The 19,651-nt window shown below is 35.1% G+C and overlaps 1 protein-coding gene and 1 pseudogene across 15 annotated transcripts in view; both read left to right on the plus strand.

Moving 5' to 3' along the window:
• The window catches only part of PPFIA2 (PPFI scaffold protein A2), a 478,162-nt gene that overhangs the window by 114,390 nt on the left and 344,121 nt on the right, over positions 1-19,651 (plus strand). The gene's annotated exons all lie outside the window — the stretch shown is intronic.
• LOC121040689 (40S ribosomal protein S10-like) overlaps positions 16,884-19,651 on the plus strand; it is a 17,196-nt pseudogene continuing 14,428 nt past the window's right edge.

Here is a 19,651-nt window from a genome sequence, read left to right on the forward strand (position 1 = left end):
ACTAGAATGGGCCTTAAGAAGGTGAGATGTAATACTCTGAGAATTGAGGGAACTCAGGGCACTGAAGAAATAGCAGATTCAAACTTCCCACTTTATACTGAGGAAATACAATCCTTGAAAGAAATGGCAAATAAAATCACTATTGTTATTCAATTTCTTTTCTTTTTTTCCTCTCTCTCTCTCTCTCTCTCTCTCTCTCTCTCTCTCTGGCTTTCCTATTTCCTTCCCCACTAGCTGAATCTGTACTTAGTTTAAAGTTAAAAGCTTTCTAGATAGTGTTTCCATGCTCTATTTTAGTTTTCCCGTATCTCCAGAGAAGAACATCTATTCCAGACACATTTATCTTCTTTCTTCTTTCCTTTCATGTTTTTTCTTCTGATTAGAATGCATTTTATTGTTCAGATTTTAACCCTGAATGATTAAGACATCCAAATTTTTAGTAACTGAATTGCTACTAAAACTTACTAGTACATTTAGCAATTTTTAAATAAAAATTCAACTTTAATCCACTACGTGACGTGGGATCAATAAAAATAAATTTTAACTAATGCATGCATTTTCATGGCTCGTTTGATGATTCACAATATGCTGAAGCTTGTGTAATGTCTTTGAACACTATGCAAGTAAAGAACAAAACTGCTTTCTGGTAGAATTTTTAAATTAAGAGCACCACCTTGTGGGAATATGTATTTATATGAAATGTGAGACAGAAATAGTAAGGGAATAAACCTCATTTTGACAATACCTATAATCTATACTAAATTATTAGTGTAAAAAGAAAACATCATACTTTTTCCTAAGGAAGATTAAGAGATATCAAGATAGAATTAGAAAATTTTTATTGTGCAATTTACATCAGTTTTTTTCATACCTTATGAATCAGTAAGAATTTTCTGCAATATTACAATTGCTAATGGTTCCTTTTAGATAAACATTATTCTAGAACTGATTTTTACCATAAAATAGTAAACATTGTTATAAGGAACTATTAAGATGATCTAATCCAAAAAAGCCTTACTTTAAAAATAAGGAAATCAAAATTGAGGGAGTGTATTTAGTGTGTCCACTAGGTATAACCAATGGTGGGATAGGTTTATTCATTGAAACATTGTTGCTGTTTGCATAACTGGTTTTGATCAATTAGCAGAAATTAGAATATGATAATGCTTCATTGACCTCTACTGGGAATAGATTATTTAAGAAAAGTGAATTTTGTTATAGTAAAGCAATGCATAATATATAATATACTATTGTATGCTTAAAATGATTATTTTTCTACAGTCTTTCTATGGTGTATTATTCTTATTTACTTTTTAACATCAAATAATGTATCTATTGTCTCATGGAACTTAATTTGAAAAAAAACTTAATATTTTTATGGATTAAAGTATTGCTGGTTCTTTAAAAAGTTCTACATTTGACATTCCTTCATCTCAGCTTACTTTCAAAGATTGGACGAAAATTTGTTGATATTCATGGGATGAGGAGCCCATGACTGAAAAAAAAAAGTAGTTCTCTCCACGAACAAAAAACAAATAGGCTTCTTTATGTCACAAACTCAAACACTGGTCTTCTGCTTTGGAACTTCAGATTCCCTTACTACTTTTTGATATCAAGTCATAATCATTCTTCCATGTTGAAATTGCAGAAGAATAAAATATGCTTTTTGTTGATGTTTTATTTTTCTTTAAACATGGAGTTTTGTTGAGCCAGGTTTTCCCCTGTTGTAAATTGTGTGAGTTGGGCAAATATTTCTGGTGAGGTTAAGCAATCTGGCTTTGATTCTTCCAGTTTGTTGGAATCTTCATGAATTCTGATTCTGTTCCTTGTTTCTTATTTCTCTAACTTCGAGTGATAAATATAATTTATAAATATGTTTTTGAGTCTTCATATACAATAACAACAGTAAACTAGGAGGGGCCAATTATAAAAACTTAAGTCTTGCTTCTGGTACATTTAAGTGACTCTCCATATAGTTATTCGTTCTGCTAAGAAACCGTCTCACCACCTCATCCAACTTGTGTATCCTTATCTTTTCTCCAAGAGCCTTGACTTCAGGTGATTATACTCACCAGGATTGTTGGGCTGTAGTAGTATTTATCTCTCTAGTCTTATAGCCAAATATAATTCATATAAATCTATTTGTAACTATTTTCATTTCATAGTTTATTGCATCTAACAAAGCATGAATCTGAAGAACTAGGTGGCATAGATTTATTGAACTATGCATGATTTCCAGAAGTCATTTACAGAAACTTTAGGGCAAAAGTCTGAAAATATTTTGGTGCTTTAGGGGACTTTGATATTTATCTTTCAGTTTTTAGAAGTCTTACTTAACGGTATATTTACTAGAAACTTATCCTTCAGAGAGATAACGTGACAATAAATTATTTTGGGTAAATTTCAAATAATAATTCTCTTGCTTCTTTTTTTTTTTTAATTCTCTTGCTTCTTAAGCCAATCTGAATAGAGTATTGAATGATAGCATATTTTTTATAGTGATATTTTAAATAATTTGGATATGTATGCTGCAAGAATTAAATGAGTGTATATAAAATCCTTGGTACAGTTTCTGGCACCCAGAAGTTTCTGAACATGTTTGCAGTTTTTATTAACATTATCATCATCATATCCCCAGGAAAATCTTGTAGCAAATAGAAGCATCAGAGGGCCCAAAGTATTGTACAGATGTGAAAACTAAGGACAGAAAAATAAAATAACCTATATAAAATCTTATATAATTCTGTTTAGAAATTGTTCTATAATGAGAGCTAATCTTCCACCTTTTTCTGCATTTCTTTAACTCAGTTACATAAGCAGTTTTATGTTAGTCTTTTTATAACAGGTATGTGATAAAATGTATGTGTGTGTGTATATGTGTGTGTGTGTGTGTGTGTGTGTGTGTGTGTGTGTGTGTGTGTATTTGAAATAGGAAGCCTGGGGTAACTACAATAATGTAATCAGGAGGTAAAGTATGCCAATAAATTTAATCAGTAAGACATTATTATGAGAAAATAATATGAAACTGTGAAATGCAGTATGTAGTATAAAAGTGAGGGAATAAATAGTAAGTAGGCTGCTTTGACTAGAGCAGAGTTTCATAAATAAGTAGCCTACATTTTGATGCATACTAGAAACCCTGGCACTTAGTGATTTAAAACAGCAACCATTTATTTATCCTGTAGTTCTGTGGGGTAGCAATTTGGGGTGGGCTCTCCAGGTCAGTTCTGCTGATGTGGGCAATGCTCAAGTGAGCTTGGTTGGGCCTGTTCATATGACTCTAATCAGTTGTCAGATCAAGGATGCTGGCTGGTTCAAGATGGCTCAGCTGGTATAGCTGTCTCATCCTCCTGCTGGGCAGATGTGTTTAATAGCTAGCAGGAGCAGAAATCTCAGGAAGGAAGGCAGAAACATGAAAAGTGTCTTGAGGTTTTGATTCCAAACTCACACAACCTCATTTCTGGAGCTTCTGTGGTCCACAGTAAATTACCAACCAGCCCAGATTCAAGGAGTGGGTGACTGCACCCCTTGTTAGCAGATAGATCTGCAAAGAATTGTGGTCACTTTTGTAACCTACTGCAATCAGAATTGGTCGCCATCCATGGAAATGAAAATGGTACATGCTGAAGTAATGATCAGTGGGACTTGGAATCAGACAAATAAATGAAGAAGGGAGAAGAGTCAAGTTGAAATTATTGGAACTAAGTGATTCAGTTCATGAGAAGCAACATACTTTATGTGGTTAAAGATTTGTAGTAAGGTTCACCTGGATTAAAAAGTCCATTCAATTTTACCAATTCCCTTCCTAAAAACTGGCCTTAGGCATCTCATTTAATTTCTTTAAGAGCTCATTTGTTCCTTCATTTGTAAAAAAACTGGAAATGATAACAGCTACCTCAGGTGATTGGGAGAATGAAATGAAATCATGCAAGTAAAGTGCATAATTGTATGCTTTATATACTAAGGGTTCAACAGTGTCATTAATTCATTATTTACAGAATTCATACTTTATTGGTAGTATTACAATTAGTATCCTGATTACAACAAAACCACATCTCAGGACGAAAACTCAGTTGAAGATAATTCTGTTTGGGACAGTATTTGACTGTATTGTCAATGGAAATAGTTGCTGGGGCTCTGAATATTTTAAACTGGAGCTTTAGATGGAAATCAGAGACTGAGATACCCATATAGAGATGATAGTTGAAACCAGGTAATGGAGGAAATATAGAGCAAAAATCTGTGCAAGGAAAAGAACACGCAGCCAAATCTAAATATTTAGGAATTTAGAAGATTAGATTATGATTAATTCAGCCTGTTTGATCAAACATATAAGGTAATATGGTATTTTTGTTGTTGTTTGCTTTCCTGGCACTAAATTTTTGCTCATTCTGTTTTCAGTCATTACTGTCATCACCAACTGTTAGATTCTATTCTGCAAAGAATTATTCATATATCCCCTGCTTTCCATGCTTAATGATCTCAGCCTGTATTGTAGGCAAATAACAGCTCAAGAAATATTTTAATTTAATAAAAGGAAATGCAAGATTCATAATAGGATTCCAGAATTTTATAACACTTCATATATGATAAACATTAAATTTAAACATATCTAATCACATATTTATATATAATCATGTTCACATTTGAATATCATGCATCATAGCTAAACTTCCCCAAACTCAAATTAAACAAAACAAAATAAAACAAAAAAACCTAATAGTTCTTCCTGATATTTGAGTATAAATTTGCCAGGTACAAATAATATTTACTAATTATATCTGATATAGGAAAACATGGAACCATCTGGTTTCTTCAAGCACAACCTTTTATTTTTTTTATTAATGGCTTACCCCAGGGCAGAGCATTGTCCAGATCAACAATTTTCGTCTTCATTGTATAATTTAGTATTATAATCTTAGTGTGAACTCTTCTGTGAAATATTGTATCATTTCTCAGTCCTATTCAAGTTAGAATATATTAAGTTAGAATATGCTATGTGAAGAATGTTCTTGTTTATTAATAAAACGTTTGCCACCTTTATGTGAAACACATATATTTTAACTTTCTTATGTTAAAATCACAAAAAAAAAACCCAAAATAGGACATTTCAGCATTGGTAGACTATGGTGACTATATAATTTATTTTATTGCTGACTTCAGGAAAACTAATTTATTTCAACTGAGTAGACATTCTTTGTAAATGTGGTTAAGGGGAACGTGTGTGTTTGAGTCATGCTGGAGGTAGGAGGGGATGTGGGAGGTTGTAGTTTATTTTTCTAGGCTGTAGGTGGTATTTGGATATTTTGGGGATATTTCAAGGCTTAGGAGTGAACGTTCTATTGTACTTTCTATTTTCTTTTGTCAGAGATATGCTGAATAGTTGTTTTTGTTGTAGGTGGTATTTGGAAATTTGATACAGAGGAACATGTTTTAAGAGAAAAAAAGTAGGGGGAAATCAATACCAGTCAAACACTCCTACACTACTCATCTGGTAGTTGTTATTGCTTTTGTAGTTTTGTGTTTTTCATGAAATAGATACTGAATGATGAACAAATTGTTGGCGTTCATATTTGACGCACTAAAGACTTTGACAAATCCCTTAATAACAAGTACTTCCCTCAAAGGAGAGAAGAGAAAACTTGACAAGAAACTAGAGAAGAAATACAGGAAAGAGGTTCCAAAATATATAGAAGTAAGAGAGAAAATTTAAGGCAAAAAGAGGAAAGGCTAGCATTACTGTTTCCATTTTACTGTGTTAAATATGGAGCTCTAAGAAATTCTTGTAGAGAGATTCCAATTTTATAAAATTATTATCACCCTGCATAGATCTTAAACAAACATTGCTTCAAGATCCATCCTCCGCATTCTACTTCTCTCTCTCCATAAAATCTCAAAACTCGTGATTCCAAGTATAGCTATAAAAATTACTTATCACTGTAAGGATAAGTTTATCTGTTACTATATAGATACTTCTATTATTTATTACTTAGGTTTTTCCTGAGCTCTAGGTCCACTTTATAACTTGAGTGTCACACAAGCACCTCAAGTACAAATCCAGTAATTAACCTTAATTTTTTCTTTTGTGTTCTATGTTTTACTAAATGGTTCTACTACCAAATCAGGCACCCCAGTTCAAAAGTTGGATATTGTTCTTTTGAATCTTTCTTTTTTTGAACCACTCTTCCATTACCAATTTTCATCAATTTAATCTTCAAAATACATCTCAAACCAAACATTTCCCTTTCTTGTCACTGTCACAGCCCTAGTCTAAATCACTGCTGTCTTGCAGTTAGACCTCTTTATTAGATTCCTTATACCCTGCTTCATTCCCTCAAATTATTCTATAAATATACACTGTGTTTTTCCATAATGTATAAATCTGATCACAGTTTAGCTGCAAAGGAATCCCTGAGGAAGTAAGTTGGAGCACAGGAGACTAGTCAAACGGTTAGAATCCTGAAACTGAGCTTTAGAAAATCACGTTGTCACTGATGATGATAATAAGATCAAGGTATACCCATCAGCATGTGTCAGAGAAGAACTACTGGAGGTCAGAGAGAACTACTGGAGAACTACTACTCAAAAAGCACTTTGTTGAATGAATTTCCTATGATTTTTCAAGCCATTAAGAATGGTGATAGGAATAGGTAGGAGGACCTGGACCTCTACCTTCACCTGGAAATAATGAGGCAGCATCTCCCTCGCCTAAGCACTAGACTGGAGGCATGCTGAAACATGGGATTTTTTGTAAAAATAATAATAATAATAATAATAATGTTTATTATTGAGGGGAGTGGCTGAAAGTGGGAGACACAGAAACTGAAGCAGGCTCCAGACTCTGAGCTGTCAGCACAGAGCCCGACGCTGGGCTCCAACTCCTGAACCACAAGATCATGACCTGAGCTGAAGTTGGATGCTTAACCGACTGAGCCACCCAGGCGCCCCTGAAACCTGAGACTTAAATAAGATCCAGGTATCATAACATAATACCCAGAATGTCCAGGTTTCAACAGATGTTAATCCTGAGATGGCCCAATGGTTAGAATTCTATGACAAGGATTTTAAAGCAACCATCATAAAAATGCTTCAATGAGTAATGTTAAACGTGCTTGAAACAAATAAAAAGTAAAGTCTCAGCTAAAGAATAGAAAGTATCAGTGAAGCATTAGAAAATATAAAGGGAGCCAAATGGAAATTTTAAACCAAAAATTACAGTACCAAAAGTAAAAACACAATGGCTGGGCTTAACAGTGGAATGAAGGCAGAGGAAAAAAAATCATTTGAACTTGAGGAAAAAAAAAAAAAAGATAGGGATTATCTGTTGTGAAAAACAGAGTAAACAAACTGAAAAACAGTCTCACAGACATATGGAACTAAAACAAAATCTCTATTCATGTCAATGGAGTCCAAGAAAGAAAGGATAAAGAAGGTGAGTTGAAAAAGCTATTCTAATAAATAATAGCTAAAAAATGATTTTTGAGTAAACCCCAACCAAATAGGGTAATTTCAAACATCTACACCAGAAATTTCTGAAAACAAGGACAAAGAAAAAAATGTAGAAAGCAACCAGAGAGAAATGACACATTATCTATTAGAGAAAAACAATATGAATGAGAGTAGAATTTCATAAAACCTTGGCTATCAGAAGAAGTGATAGTGTTTTAAGTGCTGAAAGAAAAGAACTGTCAACACAGAATCTTATCCTTATCTACTGAAAGTATACTTTAAAAATACAGAGGACAATCAGGACATTCTCAGGTGATTGCAAAACAAGAGAATTTGACATCCACAGACCTACTTAAAGGAATGTCTAAAGGCAGTTCTCTAAACAGAAAGAAAATAGCAGTAGGCCACTTGGAACATCAGGAAAGAAGCAAAAACATGGAAGAGGCAGAGCTACAGACTTTCCTTCTCTTGAATTTTCTAAGTTTGTTTAATAGCTGCAACAAAAATTATTACACTGTCTAATGTGGTTCTCAAAAGCAATTATTATGAGAAGTAATGTATCTGAACATTGTACTGTGCAGCATGCCCCTTCAAGGAAAAATACTCCACTTTCACCACAAGAGGGCGATGCAAAAGCATCTGGGAGAAGGATGGTTTTAACCGCGAAGAATTAATGTAGCAGTCACGAAAATGACTCAGATTCAGAAGGTTATTAACAGCCTTCTCAACTCTGGGGAACAACAAAATCACAATTGGATTGGATCGCTTCATCAGTTCACCTGAAGGCCAGAAATACGCTGTTTACTCTAAAGAATACAAAACGAAAAACTTAAACATTTTTCATCGCACAAAATAAGCTTACAGAAATCATTCTGGTGTTATGAAAAATGGCGTTAGTGGTTACAGCAGGAACATTCAAAGAAAGAATGGAGACCTCTTGCCTTGTCCACAATTTCAAACCCTCAACTATGAATTTCATTTTGCAGGCTACAAAAAGATGCCAACCTTCAAACCTACAATTTACACAGAGCAGCCTATGAGAACAAAACCCACTATTGTAAAGGTTAGAGACTTTCTAGAAATGAAAGAACTTTTATTTGGAATCCATGTTTGGTGTGGCAGGGCACAAAACCTGCTTTACTGAAAAAAAAAAAGAAAGAAAGAAATGGTAACGTTTTCCTTATATTTCAAGCCATTCCGAAGTGAAAACCAGCTGAACACAGAGCACCCTTAAGTAGATTCTTTTTTACCTCCAAGCTTTGCCAAAGAGCCTGGCAGTGTTTAAAGTACCTGGTCTTCTCATTTTTGGCATCTATTCCTGAGCTCCTAGTAAAAATACAAACAGCCTATTACCCTCCTCACCACCTTAACAAAAATCACATTACCCAGAGGAGAATTATAGCTACTTTGATACTCTTCTATCTTGTTTGATGGTTTCTATTTAGTCTCATTATCTTCATATGTTTAATCGTATGGTTTTTACCTGTATATATGTTTTTGAACTTCAGTTTATTGAGATTTTTTTTCCCTGGCTCATAAAATTCCCCTCCCATAGAATTTCCTATCCGTACATGGACCATACCCTTCTCTACTAGCAAGCTGCCTTTTAGCTTTTAACAACCAATTTAAAAGCCACTTCTGCCGGGAAGTCTCTCCAGTTTTGTTGTTTTATTGTGTTTTTGTTTGCTTTTGTTTTTTCTGTCTTGCAACAAAAAAGAAAAGCAGCAGCAGCTACAACAAGCTAACCAGGATTACAGCACTAGATTTCACATCTAAGTTCCTGGGTGATCACCAGAATGACTTAGGTCCCATTACATTAGAGTTGTTTGCACATCTGCTTCTCCACAAGTTTCTCAGCAATGAAAAGTGGTGACAATGAGAAGTTTATCACTAAATCTCCAGTAGCTAAGGCAGGACCTAGCACACGACTCCAATGTCTGGTTTATTAAATATTTCCTAAGAGAAAATAAACTTTTTTTCTTTCGATTTATCCCAAGCCTTTCTACAGGTTATTCTTTTATGTTTTGCGTAAGAAAGAGAAATTGCAGGTGTGCTTTAGGAGTTTGAGATTGGAAAGTATTTTCTTTCCTTTAGTTCCATTAAGCAGAAGGGCACTATAATAAAAATAGCAACACTCTGTTTTGGCCGTCCGACAGTTCCCACATTCATCACTTACTAGATATGCGAAAATGACCAATTTTTTAAAATCTCTGCAAGACTCAGTTTTCTCGTGAATATCATAACTACCTCGAAAGAGTTGCCATGAATATTAAATGTAAAAAGCACAAGTAAATGTAATAGTTAGAGTGCTTTGCACAGTGTAAGCATTCATTTTGTTTCCTAGTTAGGCAGAAACTGAGATTCCAGTTAGGTCTCCAGTGCCACTAAAAATAAGAGCGCCAAGAACTTTAATAGAGACCTATCACTTGGCCAGAGCCCACAGAGGCTGGGACAGAAAAGAGCAGAGCGTTTCAGAACAACCAAGGGCCATTGAAGCCCTCGGGGCACAAGCCTCGGACTGTAAAAAAACAGGAGCATTCACAAACATCCTTGCTTACTTTTCTTTGGCTCAAAGACTAAGAAGGACTACATTTGCATCTTGCAGGCTTCCTTTCTTATTCCTAGGTGGGCTGAGAATGTAAATTTATGTAATTTCTATCACCAGTTAAAGAAAGCTACTGGTAAAACAAGGGGAATGAGAAATGCAAAGAGAAGAAGAATGAAGTAGCAAAGATATCAGCCCAATGTAGAGTTTTTCTTTCCATCAAACTATCTTATGTTTGTTTTGCCTTGATCTCTTTGTTAACTGCCTTTGCATTTCTAACAGGCTTAGTGCAGTATACACCTGATCACTTACAGAAAGATGATTCGTGTGTATATATATATACACACTCATACATACATACTTGCATACATACACATATATATTTCTACACATGCATATATATATATAGTGGGTTTCGTTATATGTTTTTCAAATGATGTAAGGATGACCTTTATTTTTATTTATTTATTTATTTAACATTTATTCATTTTTGAGACAGAGAGAGACAGAGCATGAACAGGGGAGGGTCAGAGAGAGAGAGGGAGACACAGAATCTGAAACAGGCTCCAGGCTCTGAGCGGTCAGCACAGAGCCCAACGCGGGGCTCGAACTCACAGGCCGTGAGATCATGACCTGAGCCGAAGTCGGATGCTTAACCGACTGAGCCACCCAGGATGGGTGACCTTTAAAAGAAATCAGATACTTTTGTCTGGTAGGGTGACAAAGTTTGCATTGCCAAAAATATTGCAGAATGATTTTGGGTGATATTTGTAATTAACTGCAATGAAAACAGGAAAATAGATGACTGCAGTTTACAGAGTCGTTGATTACTTTGCTTTTATATTCAGAGTATTTCATGGTTTACACATTACTTGAAATTAGAAAATACAAACCGATACGCCACTTCTGTTATTTTCTGTTAACGAATACTTTTGAACGTTGTATTTTGATAAGAAATCTACTTTAATACTATGTAAAAGCACATTACAAAAGACGATTATAACAATACTAGCCGTATATTGTGAAGAAGGATAGTGTTATTTCAGTGAAAAAAAATATGTTCACCGCACTGGTGCATGGAATACATTATGTAAAGACACATGTATAAAAGATATTTCTAGGAGAATATAAGAGAAATATGTTTTAAAAGACCTATTATTTGTACATGTACTGGTTAATCGTAGTAGAAATGTGTACAGTAAAAATAGTATGTGTCCCTAAGAATGAACACAAATACACTCAATACATATTTGACTTGTCATAGTTAACATTACTAATATTAAGAACTAATGTGTACTGAGTAGTTTTTCTGTGCTCAAGTCACTTAAATTTTTTTAATGTTTATTTATTTTTAATAGAGAGAGACTCAGCATGAGCAGGGGAGGGGCAGAGAGAGAGAGGGAGACACAGATCCAAAGCAGACACCAGGCTCTGAGTTGTGAGCACAGAGCCCGACCTGGGCTTGAACCCATGAACCATGAAATCATGACATGAACTGAAGTCAGACACCCAACCAACTGAGCCACCCAGTCGCCCCAATGTGTCAAGTCTCTTAGGTATTATATGTCATGCCACGGAATCTTGTTACTAACTTGTACAGTAAGTGCTATGATTACTTCAATTTCACACATGAAGAAAGTTATTTGGAGATTGTAATTAGAACAGGTGAGAGCCAGAACTGGAAGTCATGTCCATTGGGAATGAAGACTTTGTTCTTGAACACATTTTTACACTGCTTAAATATTTTGGAGTCACCGTAAAACAAAATTAGGGTGAAAGCATTTACAGAAACATAAACACTACTACATAGTAGGATTTGTGGCAATTATGTTGTAACTTGGTTGAGATGGTATCTTCTAAATTTAAGATTTAGCAATTCATAACTTTGATCTTCTGTATTCATCACCAGAAAAAATGTTGAGAAAGAAAGATAAACTTAATTTCAAATTTTGCTTTTTGTCTATTTTTGTAAGCAATTTTATAATTCTGTACAATGTTGTCAGTTGTTTTCTTTCATTTAAATACCATCAGACCTTGCGATTAGGTGAGGTGGAGGTGTAGCCAAAGGAACTGGGCTTAGAATCATTTTCACAAGATCAGCTCTTCATTCAATAAGAACTTTATCATGAGGGGTGCCTGGGTGGCTCAGTCGGTTAAAGCGTTCGACTCTTGACTCTTGATTTTGGCTCACGTCATGATCTCGTGATTTGTGGGTTTGAGCCCCAAGTCTGGTTCTACGCTGACAATGTGGAGCATATTTGGGATTCTCTGTTTCCCTCTCTCTCTGCCCCTCCCTTGCTTGTGCTTTCTCTCTCTCTCTCTCAAAAATAAATAAACTTAAAAAAAAAACTTTATTACTGTATTGTGAATTTATCCAGACTCTTAACTCATCATTTTTTCACCAGACAACACTGACAAATTCAATAGTATAATCCAATTTTATATTCATTACAATAACTAGAAATGTGTTTTAGTGTAAACATTACTAATAGCATTGAAATCAATGTCTAATTGTATGGATCAGGATCAGGTTAAAAGAAAGTTCTACAGCCCTTCCATAGCAATGTTTATGTAAGAATGGGACAGAGACTAGCAGCAGGAATTTTTTTTTCTTTTAATGAAAGCATTATATAGAAAAGACACAATTATATAGAAAATATTTATTTTTTAATATCATGGCATTTCTGAAATAGCTATAGTTTTAGCTACAGGAGGAACTGGCTTTGATCTCTAATAGCTAAGGTAGAAGTTTTAGTTTTTGAAGTTTTATGATTTTGCTTTGAGCTGTTGGAGGTAGTGATCTGGGAAACAATGGAGGTAATGGATCAGAAAGTCATCAGGAGTAGAACATCAGGCTTCCAAAAGCAATATGATGATGATACAATCCAAAGAATAATGATAATATGAAAGTATAATAATAAAGATATTTGTACTTTCTTTGGGTTTCCTAGCACCTGAATCTCTCCTATGCTTTGAGAATTCTTCACCATTTACTTCTTCCCCCAGTGCATCTAATTTTATTTAGATAAAACTGAGACATGACATTGTGTAAGCTTAAGGTATATAACATAACAATTTGATATGTATGTATATATGTATACATGTGTATATACATGTGTATATATGCTGTGAAATGATTACTGCAATGTTTAGTTCATGCTCATCCCTTCACATAGTTACCACATAGTTAACATTTTTTTTCTTGTAATGAGAATTTTTAAGCTCTACTTTGTTAGCAACTTTCAAATCTGCATTACGGTATTGTTAACTATAGTTGCTATGTACATTACATGCCCAGAATATACTTATCTTTAACTGGAAATTTGTCCCTTTTAACCACCTTCCACCTTCACCCATTCTATTAGCCCTCAGCCCCCACCTCTGGCAACCACCAATCATTCTCTGTATCCATAAGCTGGGTTTTTTGTTTTGGTGTGTTTTTTTTTTTTTTTTTTTCCAGATTCCACCTATAAATACGATCATACAGCATTCTTCTTCCTCTTTCTGGCTTTTTTCACTTAGCATAATGTCCTCAAGTTTCATCCAGGTTGTCAAAAAGGCAGGATTTCCTTCTTTTGATACCTGAATAATACTCCTTCCCATATATACCACATTTTTTTAATCCATTCATCTGTAGATGGGCATCTAGGTTATTTTCATTTATTGACTCTTGTGAATCATGCCAAAATGAACATGAGGGTGGAGCTGTCTCTTCAGGATAGTGATTTCACTTCTGCCAGATACCCAGGGAAGTGCAATTGCTGGGTCGTAGGGTAGTTCTGTTTTTAATTTTTTGAGCAACCGCCATACTGTTTTTTCAGAGTGGCTGCACCAGTTTACATTCAGTGCACAAATGTTCCCTTTTCTCCACATCCTCACCAGCACTTATCTCTTGTCTTTTTGATAATAGCCATCCTAACGGGACTCAATTGATTTCTCATTGTTTTCATTTGCACATCCCTGATGCTTAGTGATGTTGAGTATATTTTCGTGTGTCCATTGGCCTTTTGAATATTTTCTTTTGAAAAATGTCAGTTTGAGTCCTTTGCCCATTTTTACATTGGATTATTTCAGGTTTCTTTTTGCCATTGAGTTATAAGAGTTTCTTATATTTTTTGGATATTTACCCCTTATTAGATGTATGATTTGCATTTTTCCCATGGATTTTTCCCATTGCATAGTTTGCCTTTTCATTTTGTTAGCTGTTTCTTTTGCTGTGCAGAAGCTTTTTAATTTAATGTAGTTCCACTCATTTATTTTTGCTTTTGTTGCTTGTCTCACTGTGTGTGTCACAGGGAAGCAGAGCCTCTGTGCCCTATAGAAGCTACAAAAATACTGGCTTTATAGGCTGTCATGTGGTTAGGCATTAGCTGCATTCCCTGGGCCTGGCAAGTCTGATGTACCCAGCCAGCACTGTAAATGAGCACTAGTGATCAAGGAGGCATCTGCATTGGGGAACGTATTTGTTTCTTACTGCGACTCTAATAAATTACCACAAAGTTAGTAAGTTAAAACAACACAAATGTATTATCTTTTCTAGAAGTCAGAGATCTGGAATTGATCTTATTAAGCTAAAATGAAGGTGTCAGCTTAATGTTGTGTTCTTTCTGGCGGTTCTAAGAGCCTGTTTCCTTATCTTCTCCAGTTTCTAGAGTCTACTGCATTCCATGGGTCAAGGCCCCTTCCTTCATGGCCTTGCCAATAGCGTATCATGTTCAAATCACCTTCTCACCCTTGCCTTCTGCCTCCCTCTTTTAAGGACCTTTGTGGTTACATTTGGGGCCACTGAATGATCCAGGATAATCTTTCCACCTCAAGATCCCTAAGTTAATTAGATCTTTAAAGCCTTTTTGCAATGTAAAGCAACACATTCACAGATTTCAGAGATGTGGATGTGTTTGAGAAGCCATAACTCTACCTGCTACAAAAATCCTTTCTGTGGATCAACGAAAGCAGCGATATTTATCTCCTAGGGGCTTCAGTGATCTAGGTCTTGGTGGGGACATCTGCAGCCCATTGGCATTTAGTGTTCTCTGACAGTAGTATGTTCATTTGATGGGTCTTGTGGTTTGGGGTGGTCCCAATTACTCCAGACCCTCTGTTTTTGTTTTTGTTTTTCCAAGCCAGGTACCTCAATTGCTTTTGGTGGTTCTATGAGCTACTGCGTACTTTTTCTATACTTTCCTTCTCTGCTTAAGTTAATTAGATCTCTGTATGAGAGAGAGACCATATAGTTAGTATGGGTGAGATAGATGATATTTGAAGATGGAAAGTCCAGGCAAAACAACAACAGCAACAAGAACCCCCCAAAAACAGCAACCAAAAAACAAGTTTCCAGCTTCTAGCTGTTATAAAGGCTAATCACTGATTTGTTGAATAAATGTAGTAGAGATTAAGCAGTTATTTTTAATCTTAAAGGAATTTCATCTAAAAATAAATGTTTTAGGGGTGCCTGGGTGGCTCAGTTGGTTGAACAGCTGATTTCAGGTCAGGTCATGATCTGGCAGTTGGTGAACTTGAACCCCGCATTGGGCTCTGTGCTGACAGCTCAGAGCCTGGGGCCTGCTTCAGATTCTGTCTGATTCCCTCTCTCTCTTCCCCTCCCCTGCTCACACTCTGTCTCTCTGTCTCTCTCAAAAATAAAATAAACATTAAAAACATTTTTAAATATTTTAAATGACTCCTGGATTTTAACTTGCTGTATAGTTAAATCAAACTATCAATGCTCATTCAATGTAATGTACATTGCATTAAAGTAATCGATGCATTATAAAATCAGTCCATCAGTCTCTCTGTCTATATATAGATAGATAGGTATCTCCTGAGATCTATGTTACATGAACATTCACAAAGCTTGTATGATTTAGTTTGTGTCTGTTTCTCATTGTGGTGGTGACTACAGAGCTGGTTTTACCTTTCTTTTTGGCATATATTCCTTCTGGAAGATGTAGAAAGGTCAACTAATTCAGTTTACCCAGGGAAGCCTGCTTAGCATCTCTCTGCCTGTGGTCCTCTCCCTCCCTTTTATTGTTCTGCGCCACTCCTTGCTATTCCAGCACTGAAAGCAACAGGGACTGTAAATATCATGTGTCACTGTGTCCTTTTGCTCTGAGAAGAACTCTCTCTGAAGTTTACAAATGTGACGACAAGGCAGCGTCTTTTTTAGAGGAATTAACAGATATTTTGACTTACATTCTAGAATTCAGCTCGAAAGACAAGACAAAACAAAACAAGAACATAACTCTTCATTGCTAGTTAGTTCTTGCTAATGCGATGTAGGCCACAGCTAAAAGGGATGTTAGATCACCTGGGTCAAACTTGTCATGTTACAAATGAGGAAGCTGTGGTTTAGAAAGCTTAAATAGCTACCTCAAGATCAATACATTTTTAGCAGCTTCATTGTCTGATTGTATTATTTCTTAAGCTGTCTTTGAAAATGAAAGTGCTCGGTTTATTAAATATGTTACGTAACCAAGAATAAATCCTTTTCTAATACTAGTACTTTTCTAATAATAATATTAGATTATATCCTAAAATTTCTCTTTCTCTTGAAAATTATGTTACAGATAGCTTTAGAACTTAATTTGATGAAATTAAATCATATTAGTTTTATGGATCAATGAGTGTCCACGGTTTAAAATTAATAACCATAACAAGACTCCATTTACTTATTTATTGTATTTCTTGAATAATTTTATTGCAGCCAGTTTTGAATTTTCAGAAATCAAGATTTGGGGCTCCTGGCTGGCTCGGTTGGTTAAACATCCAACTTCTGCTCAGGTCATGATCTTGCATTTTGTGGGTTCAAACCCCACATAAAATTCTGTGCTGACAGCTCAGAGCCTGGATCCTGCTTACAATTCTGTGTCTCCTCTCTCTGCCTCTCCTCACTTGTGCTCTGTCTCTCTGTCTCTGTCTCTCAAAAATAAACATTAAAAATTTTTTTGAAAAGAAATCAAGATTTTATTTATAACTTACGTTGAAGAATATTCATGGATATTTCATCTTGAAACATTATAAAGTGAATTTTAAGATACAAACCCTCAAATCATTTCCTAGATAGAAAAAAAAAAATACCACACATGAAAAATTTTCATTTTGTTGTTTGTAGCATCACATATGGCCACAAGAGGGCAATCTGTGAAAATAATTGCAATTGCAAGGACCATAGCATTTAATAAGTGGATGTTAGGTACCTTTGATCGTGAATTTAGCATCATTGTCGGGATACATAAAAGGGTTCCATTTTAACTACATAGTATTTAATTTTAAATAAGACAAATTAAGCTCTACATTTTCCTATAGGTTGTAATGTTTATAGCTATGCAATAGATATATCCCATGTGTGACACTGGAATAAGATTACATTCTTGTAATGATACCTCAGAAAAGCAATTGTAGTAAACTGTCAATACTGTCCTTGGAGAGTGACAGTGATCAAAATAATTCTTATTTGTAAAGTTGTCGTGGATTTTGATGACTTGCTTAATCACTGATAAAGGTATTTCTTGCTTTGGCGCACATCACATAAGACATAAGGAAAAATAAAAGGATCCCTTATGGATTAAAAGCTTTTTTGGTAGGTAGAAGTAGATCAATTATTAATTTTATCTACATCCCTATGACTCAAGTTAATGTAGCACAAGAATGATAACTCTTCACAGGACCAAAGAGGAAAAAGTGTTTAGAGGATAAAGAACGGTTTAGCATACTGAGCACTTCAAAAATCTCTGCCCACACTAACTTCCCACCCCAACAATCCCCAAAATAATACATGTCATCTAAAATGTACATTCACTTTTGTTCTTAGGAAAATAATGCAATGGAGTCTTCCAGTCAAATTTCTGGAAGCAGGTGTTCTTTATGATAGCATCACCTTCATTCCTGCCAAGAACATAATGTTCAGCCCACAATTCCAGTTTTATTAATTTCATTATTGTGTGCAGTACTATGCCCATTCTACCAGACATACTGCAGAGTGACTCAAACAGCTCAGAAGAGAATTTCTATTTATATCCAACATTGTGTTTATTTGTTACATCTCTTAATTTTTTTTAAGATTATATACTTTTCAAATTTAATAAAGATGCAATAATAACAAATTTGTTACAGAATTATATTTTTGGTGGTACCTCAGACTATGTACTATAGATTTAATTTGAGATTTTATAAATTAACTAAGCTACTTAGTAGAAAACATTCCTTCGAAAATATGCAATGGAAAAAGCTTGAAAATAGCTTTTTTTAATGTTTACTTATTTTTGAGACAGAGCATGAGCAGGGAGGGGCAAAGAGAGAGGGAGACACAGAATCTGAAGCAGACTGCAGTCTCTGAGCTGTTGGCCCAGAGCCTGATGCGGGGTTTGAACCCATGAACCACGAGATCATGACCTGAGCCGAAGACAGATGCTTAAACTGACTAAGCCGCCCAGGTGCCCTGAAAATAGCTTTTTTTTTTTTTTTAATCTTACAGAGAATAATTCTTTTACGTTTCTTTAAAGTTCTTTTTGACCTAAGAAGCATCCTCTCACTACCTTTAAGGTTCCTGTATTAAGTATGGTGTAAAATTTACACTTACTAAGTTGCTATAAATGGTAGCACCACGAGTTAATGATCAAACTTAGAAAAGGAGTAACTAAAACTAATTTTACATGTTCTGCTGCAGGAACTGGGCATTTCCGTCAACTAAGTGAGGCTCTGGAATTTGGTTTTTTAATGAAACCTGATAACGATTGCTATTGAGTATGGTTTCTTTCTCTTTCTGTGACTTTTGCATCATATTTCATTTTGTCACAGACACTGAAGCTATAGTGCAAAAAAATTAATAGGATGTAGAAATAGAAGAGAGGGAAAAATAAGGAAATAACAATAATGCTTAGAAAATGCCCACAGAATAATAGAAATAACATATAAATGAAATCAACAAATATTAAGGTGTCTATAATGTTAGTTATTTTCAAATAATATATCCAGTTACAGTGTTCTCAAGAAATTTCTCAGGTATGTGTTATTGTAGCTAGTTTACAGCCTGAGAAACCATGATGTTAAAAGTTAAGTATCTTGCCCAGGGACACATAATAGCCATTATGCAAAGTAGCAGAGCCATGATTCAGCTGGTGCCATCTGAGACCAAATCCAGTTTGTGTGTGTGTTATTTTGTTATTGTTTGTTTGCTTGTTTTGCTCTTGTGAAAGTTCCTAAAGGAAATCACTAAACTACCAGAATACTAGAATTCACAAAATTTCTTGAATATTCATAATGCCTAATAGAAGAATCAGAAGGAGAAAGGATGTAAAGAAAGGGAAAATGGAGTAAAAGCAAGAAAGAGGAATATAATTTGCCAGGATTGGAAATGGAGAATTTTGATATGGTATCTGAGAGACACCAAAACAATACAGAGTAGAAGGCGCTTTTCCACACATATGCTCTTACTCCCCTGCATTCTGCCCTAAACCCTGCTTTGCCCATGTGCTGTCAGCTCTTGTGGTCTGTGCGTAAGCTCTGACTCACCCAGGCACCACAGGGAATAAGGGGCTCGCTCTCAGATGTTACAGCTATGTTACTCAACTTCAGCTAGATTTCTAAAGATTTTTCGGGCTTCTTTTTAGGCCCCTTCCTTCCTTCCTTCCTTCCTTCCTTCCTTCCTTCCTTCCTTCC

This window comes from Herpailurus yagouaroundi, unplaced genomic scaffold, assembly GCF_014898765.1.
Source record: "Herpailurus yagouaroundi ecotype Mexico unplaced genomic scaffold, PumYag 182, whole genome shotgun sequence".
Taxonomy (NCBI): Eukaryota; Metazoa; Chordata; class Mammalia; order Carnivora; family Felidae; genus Herpailurus; species Herpailurus yagouaroundi.